At 49.8% G+C, this 7,735-nt stretch overlaps 1 long non-coding RNA gene across 1 annotated transcript; it reads right to left on the reverse strand.

Annotated features, from left to right (window-relative positions):
* Positions 1-1,433: 1,433 nt before the first annotated feature.
* Positions 1,434-3,132, reverse strand: LOC124651583. The gene is made up of 3 exons (XR_006987455.1): positions 2,677-3,132; positions 2,411-2,556; positions 1,434-1,576 (listed from the first exon to the last, which is right to left on the reverse strand). It is a non-coding gene; the product is annotated as an uncharacterized LOC124651583 (long non-coding RNA).
* Between the last annotated feature and the right edge of the window lie 4,603 nt (positions 3,133-7,735).

Consider the following 7,735-nt stretch of genomic DNA (forward strand, 5'->3'; position numbering starts at 1 on the left):
GATGCAGGGCCTAGGATGAGGTGACTGAAGATAGCAGGGCCGGGGGAAGCAGCACCGCAACCAAGCGGGAGGGAACTACCTCCACCGCAATCGTGGGAGCCGACCGGACATGGCAGCACGGGCCAACCAGGCCCGCCTAGCCCCGGTAAGCCCACGCCGCCAAGCTGCAGCTAGCCGGCCATAGCGTCACCGCCACCCTGCCACCACCGCCCCAGCACCACCAGATCCTGGGAGCACCACCACCGAACAGGGGGAGCTACAGCCCGCCCAGCCCAGATAGGGCCCAAACTGGCCCAGATCTGGGCGGAGCAGGAACCGCCTCCACCACCCCGGCCGCGCCGTGCACCCGCCAACGGCGACGCCGCCGCATCTCCGACCACCCCGACGCGCCAGACCGCCGCCGCCTGAGTCTACCACCGCTGTCTCGAGGAACCCACACCCCCGTCCAAGCCGCAGGTAAAGTCCGGCCCGCCACCGCCGACACCGCACGCTGACATCGGCAGCAGAGGAGAGGAGGGGAGGGGGAGTTGGACGCTGGAGGCGGAGATGCGCACCCGGCCGCCGTAGGGGGGCGGCGCGGGTCGCGAGAAGGGAAAGGAGGGTTGCTCATGGCTGATCTATTTCTCACATTCGTTGCTGCTAAGGATGGATACCTTCAACACGGAGCGGCGATACATGTGAAGATTAGACTATCACATGTAGCCACGCCGTTTGCTAAAGCAAATGCTGCTCACGTGTGCTCGATGAATATTCGGCCCTTCATTCTACCAACCGCTCTAACGGGCAGAGGAAACTTTCCCGTGATGTGCTGTTGAAATGCCGATGGTATCTTAACTGGACTGTGGCATCTGTTTAGTAGCAGGGAATGGGAGGATTGAATCGATGGTTGCCAAGCAATGGTGTTTATACACTTCAAAATTTTGCTCGAATAGAACTTCCTGGACTTGTGCATCCCTAACTGTGTGCTCTAAATAGATGAAAACATTGGCATGATAAAGCTTTCACATTATTTATAGACAGAGCGATGGCACACCAATGAAGAAACGTGTATTTTACAAAGTTTAAGAGACACAAGTATCACACAGAAGGAGAACATACGCTCAATAAGAAAAATAGATCAGATGTCAGTGATATGATTAATTCCATCGAAAGAGTGTCATGGAAGAGAATGCAGATTAAAAGCTGTAAAAAGGGCTAAGTGCCAAAATTTTCATATAGACGGTTGAAGTAACTGAATGTAAATCTATATAGCACGAAGTTGTGTGAGCATACCCGAAGTTATAACCTGAATAGGAAAAGGTGAGCATTATTACAAATGGTCATCAAACCAAGTATTTGGTACACCAAATTTCTAAGATCGGTAGTTGATTCACTGTTTCCATCCAGTGCAAGTATTTTTAACCCTTCCTTTGATGTAACTCTTGATACGGCAATGTAGAATTTCCCATAACTCATGTAATACTATGAGCCTCCATCTCGTCATGTCCCAAGTGCAATGAAAATTATAAACAGAAAATATCTTCTCCATTGGAATTTGAAAAGCATCTAACTTGTTTATCCAAATACCATCCTTTTACTGAAAAAATTTCAACAGATAATTCCACGCAAAATAAGAAGCCATAGTACATGCCTAACAGACTACATAAATCCATCTCAACTAAAATCATCCAAGCATATGAATCAAGAATTTTAGGTTGCATACTTATCCCACCCGCAAATCTTTAGTACGACAAAAGCACCTGACCCAAAGTAATGTTCATCCAAAATTGCATCAGTTAGTCAAGCTAGAAATATCGTGTTTAATTGTCCAAACAAAAAACAGCAGTTTGCAAAATGCACAGTCCCCAATGGCTTGGAAGCAAAACTAAATGGACCCATCTTCATTTATGTATATTTATTTTAATAACAGAAGCATATGAATAAGTGGGTAAGTGGGTAAGTAATGAAAAAAGCAATTCTTATTTTTCTCTCAAAGTTGTCAAGAAAACAAAATAGAAACATACTGGAAGCACCATCAGTTTATGCCTAGGTGAATTACCCTCCTTTGAGGGTCCATATCCACTTGCAGAATTTTTTTTTGATACGAATTGCCTACTGCAGCACCTGCTACTCCAGGGTAATGGCTTCCATATTGAAAAGGGGCAGCCAACATATTTTAAATGCTCATATAGATACAGTCTGTGAAATCGAAGGAAATGTATTTCCAGCATCTCCAGGAAAAAAAGATATTGAAAGAACAAATGATCTTTTGTCTCAACTTTGAGTTTGTTGCACAATACACATATATAATCCTCGAGAAAGAAATTATGTGCTACAGCAGAGCTCTTGTATGAACCCTATCCATAAGGAAAATCCAGAAATAAACTACGTTGAGTTAATTACATGAAGTCCATAAGAAATCAAAACTTACAGGGATTATATAATTTCCAGTGGGAACTTTATATAACTTAGGTGCTAAAACCAGGAGTTCCCCATTTATAGGACCAAGTATTGATCTCATAAGCAAGAGCTAGGATTTCTTGGAGACCAATAAAATACAGGCACTGCAAGCCTCATCTGAATGGGAAAGTCCAAAAACATCACCTCGATTATCACGTAAGGAAGTTGACTGCATGATTTCAATAACAAATGAAAGCATACAGGGGCAATATAATGTCAAGAGAGAATTTCATATACCTTAGGTGCTAAAGCCTGGAGTTCACCATTTATAGGACCAAGTATCATCCTAGTAAGTGAGAGCTAGGATTTCTTGGACCAGAATAAAACACCGGTACTGTAGGCCTCATCTAAATGGGGAAGTCCAACAATATCACCTGGGCTATCACAGTTGAGGACTTGTTGGATATAAAAACATTGATCTTTCGCAAAGGAAAATATATGAGGCCGCTGTTGCTTTCTCTAGAATTATTCATGCGTTCTCCGGAGATCAGTAGACCTGCCATGCCTTCCTTACCCAAAGGCCAAGGCCCAAGGGGTTAGCACGCTTACTGTGGACAGAATAGATGGCATCGGAAGGAGACACGCCTTGCCGGTGGCCACCAGAATGCCGACTACTCATGCCAGGAACAATAGAGCCCAGCAGCCAATGTAAGGAAAAGCAAATATTTTTCAGGCACTGGAACCTAACAGCCAAGTAACACGGGCCCAACAAGGCAAAAAAGAAGAAGAACAAACCGGAAAAACAATGGCATGAAGAAACCGTCAGTCGCAGTAGAAAGGCCGATGCGAAGGAAATCTCGATCGCTTGTCAAGTTAGAAAAAAGAAAGATAAGAGAACTATGTGAATATCAACAACTGAGCAGCTTACTATCGAATTCATGAATGTTAACTCCAGGATAAGAAAATATTGTGATATTAATCTAGCGAAAGAAAATATAAGTAAACTATCCAAATATCAGCAATTGAATAGCTTACTATCGAATTGATAAGGGTAAATCTAGGATAAACAATATTGTGATATTAATAATTATTGACTGATTGCTAGAGATTATTCAACCTTGCAGTAGACCATACTTTTCTGGGCTTCCACTATAAGTTGTAAACATAAATGTTTTTGTGAAACTCCGGTAGATGCGAAGCGCAAATAAACCACATGTCACTTTTGGTCTGTAGAGTATACACTATTTATTTGCTACCTAACTAATTTTTGCATAGATAGGACTCAATGTTGAGACAAAGAACTATCTACAAATTTTTGAGAGAAATATGAATACTTGAGAGAAAGATGAGCGATATGTGGATGCGCACCAGTAGTCGCGACAATAATCATAGTGTACTGCAAACTGCATGGCATACTTTAGCTCAGCAGCTGAACCCCGCAAAAAACTGTTAACATAAAAATTATTTTCACCTATAGTAAATAAATACTTATATACTACAAAATATTAAGCCCGCTCCGTTCTTTCAGATCTTGAGGATAGAATGGCACAAGGAAGATCAAATCTGAATATTCAGTTTATGAACTTTTAGCCCAAAAACATGAGGCGTGAATTTGTCTGGTGCATATATGACAAAGAAAATAATTTTGTAGAAACCTAATGCTTAAATATATGACAAAGATTGAATCTGTGACTCTCATATGTTGACAAATAATGAATTCTGGCTCTTTTCAACCATCTTGTAGGTGGAAACATAAAATCCAGAGATCTCTCATAAACAAAACTAAAGGTAAAATCAAAGGACAGAAAAATTGGGTGTGTTCTTGCAATCAGCAACTTGAGATCATACCAGCATTTGCAGTGTTGGATAAGGGGCAAGGGACCGGCATGTGTGATGGAAACATCTTTATATCCTTTGTCGTTGTCACTCTCCTGGAGACTTCTGCTTGAAGACTACGTAGATCCCTACAGGAAACTGAACTGAAGTTGTGGTTTTACAAGAAAAAACTGATGTTCTCAAACAAACCAAAACTGGACATACCAGGCAAAAACTCACCATTAGCATGCTGTGGATGACGGTTGCTGCTGCTAAAGGGGCGGTGCAATGCACCTTGCCCTATCCAATCGACAGTGTCGTCGCCTTTGTAGACGTCGAGCACCTGCCAGTGTAGACTGGTGGCTAGGCTCGATGCTGCCGGGCACAACAGCAGGGCCGACCGTCGAGCACGAAAACAGCTGTCTGTCGGCGGGCAGTAAGGAGGAAGAGAGGAGAAAAGGAGGCGCCGAGGCCGATCTCAACCCCAACAGATGGAGTTCATAGGCGGCGACCCCTCCATCTGGGAGCTCACCGCGGCGCCGACCATGGCGGTCCCTTTCGTCACCCACAGCGACAACATCTGCCGCCTAGTCGCCTACAGAGTTTTAGGCCTCCTTCTTTTTTTTTTTTTTTTTTTTTTTGATGGTCACCGGGGGGGACAAAGTCCCCACCTGAATATTTTTTATATATTGCTTGGCCCCAAGGCCATAAGAGTTTGTACAGGGGGAGTTTTTCAGATAAAGGAGGTACAGGGGAGAGAGAACATCAGACAGAGGCGATGTTCTCAGTTAGGCAGCCCAGCCAAGCTGCCTCCGCGAGTTCTTGATCCCCAGGTAGTCTAGCTCGCCAGAAACGAGCCTCACTCCGACAGAGATGCAGCAGCAGCGGGAGGCAGGGTTGCTGCTCACGGAAGACGACGGCATTCCTATGTTTCCACAGGTTCCACAAGCACAGCAGGGTGAACGTCGAGGCAGAGTCCGGAGGCACCGCAGCATGAGCGGCGTACTCGTGGAGGAGCTTGACATCAGCAGCGTCGGGGAACTGAAAGCCCACAGCACCCCAGAACCGCCGCGCGAAGGGGCACTCGAAGAAGATGTGGTTCGCCGTCTCCAGAGGAGCATGGCAAACGGGGCAGCCGGCTTCAGCGACCGCCAGGATGTTCTTGTGCAGCAACGACGCCCGTGACTGCACCCGCCCTTTGGACAGCAACCAGGCGAAGAACCGCACCTTGGAGGGCGCAAAGTTCTTCCACACAAAGTCGTGGGCGGGGTCGTCGACGCCGCCCCAGGTGCGCAGCCGGTACAGCGCCGAGGCATCCAGGCCTCCAGCCTTCTTGCGGCAGCGCACCAGCTCGCGCGTGTCGGTCGCCTCCGAGAGCGCGACCTCACCCACCAGGGCGAGGAGGGCCGGGAGCAGGCGCTCGGCGGCGGCGGTCAGCCTAGGGACCAGCGACTGACGAACGCCGACGGCGAGCACGGAGCTGACCGTGGCGTCCCGACGCAGAGCATGCGAGAGGAGAATGGGCCACCGGCTGTCAATGGCCTCCCCACCAATCCAGTTGTCCAACCAGAACAGCACCCGCTGCCCGTCTCCCACCTTGGCCACCGAAATGCTCCGGTATAGCGGCATGAGCGCCTGGAGGTGCTTCCAATGCTGGCCGGGAGCAACATGGCCAGCAGCCACACTCCAAGCCCAGTGGGGCCACGGGGCGAGGACGTCGGAGTGAAGACGGTGCACAAGCTTGAGCTGCAGACACTCATTTTTCACGGCGAGGCACTTGATCCCAAGGCCACCCTCCCTCTTGGGACGGCACACCACGTCCCAGGCGACGAGGCATTTGGCGCCGGTCGCGCGCCCCGGCACGTTCCAGAGGAAAGCCCGGCGGAGCGCGTCAATGGCGCGGAGTAAGGCGGGCGGCAGGTCGAGGGCCCCCATGGCAAAGGTGGGGAGGGCATCGAGCACGGCATTGAGCAGCACCACCCGCCCACCACTGGAGAGCAGCAGAGCACACCACCCGGATAGGTACTTGTCCACTTTGGCAATCAAAGGCGCGAAGTGGAGCATGGTGAGCTTCTCGCAGGAGAGGGGCAAGCCAAGATAAGTCTGGGGAAAGCCTTCAACCCGACAGCCGAGAGCAGCTTGGATCGCCACCAAATCAGCCTCAGGGACGTGCATGGGGACCAGGGTGCTTTTGTGGAAGTTGATCGTCAAACCAGTCGCATCCGCAAACTGGTCCAGCAGCTCCTTGAGCCGCACCGCAGCAGGCAGGTCAGCACGCATAATGATGAGAGTGTCGTCGGCATACTGCAGTACCTGACAGGGAGCACCATCAACGATGGGGTGGCACAAGAGTGGGTCCTGCCGGATAAGCTGCTGCAGCACATCCGCAACCAGCAAGAAAAGGTACGGAGAGAGCGGGTCGCCCTGCCTTAGGCCTCGCTTGCAATCAATCCATGGCCCAGGGACACCATTTAGCAAGATAGCAGACTTGGAGGTGGCCAGGATCATGTCCATCCAATCACACCAGACAACGGGAAAACCACGCGCCAACATAATAGCTCGGAGACTCTTCCAATCAATTGAGTCGAAAGCCTTAGAGAAATCCAGCTTGAGGACCAGGGAGGGAGCCGACCGCTTGAAGCAGCACTGGACCAGCTCCGTAGCAAAGACAAAGTTTTCGGAGATGCTTCTTCCAGACAGGAAACCCGACTGATTTTCATCCACAAGGGATCCAATCTGAGCTTGGAGCCTACTGGTAAGAGCCTTGCAAACCGTCTTGATGGAGGAGTTTTGCAGTGAGACAGGTCGGAAGGACCCAGGGGCAAGGACACCATCAGCCTTGGGCAGCAAGACCACATGTGCACGGTTGATCGCGCCCAGGTTTGCGTTCCGAGCATGGACGGCGCCAAACAGACGCAGCATACCAGTTTGAATCGTGGGCCACGCGGCTCTGTAGAAACTTGGGCCGAGGCCGTCCGGCCCAGGGGCGCTGGTCCGATCCATCCCATCGATAGCAGCCTTGATCTCCTTCAGCTCGAAGGGCGCCGTGAGGGCCGGCCCATCCACCACCTTGGCACCATGGTAGAGGCGGACAAGGTCGAAGGCCCAACGTGCGGGGCGGGCGCGGCCCAACAGGTTGGAGTAGAAGCCATGAAGAGCACCCGCCTTCGCAGAATGATCAACGATGACCTCGCCGTCAACCTCCAGCTCGCGGATCTGATTCCTTCTGAACCGCTGCGAGGCTCTGGCATGGAAGTAGCGGGTGTTCTCGTCCCCCTCCTTGATAGCTCTAAATTTCCCCCTTTGCTTCCAATGCGCCGCCGCACGGCACACAGACAAGGCAAGGTGATCTCGGGCCTCGTCGCGCAAAGCCACTTCAGCACCTGTCAGCACACGAGATTCCTCATGGAAATCCATTAGCGAGATTATAAAACGGCAGTTATTTTCAAGGCGTGGGATGAAACGGTGCTCCTTTTTCCAAACCTTGGCGGCAGACCGGAACCGCTTGATGTTGGCGGCAAGGTCGAGAGCAGCATCGCGG

Source organism: Lolium rigidum, chromosome 5 (genome assembly GCF_022539505.1).
Source record: "Lolium rigidum isolate FL_2022 chromosome 5, APGP_CSIRO_Lrig_0.1, whole genome shotgun sequence".
NCBI lineage: Eukaryota > Viridiplantae > Streptophyta > Magnoliopsida > Poales > Poaceae > Lolium > Lolium rigidum.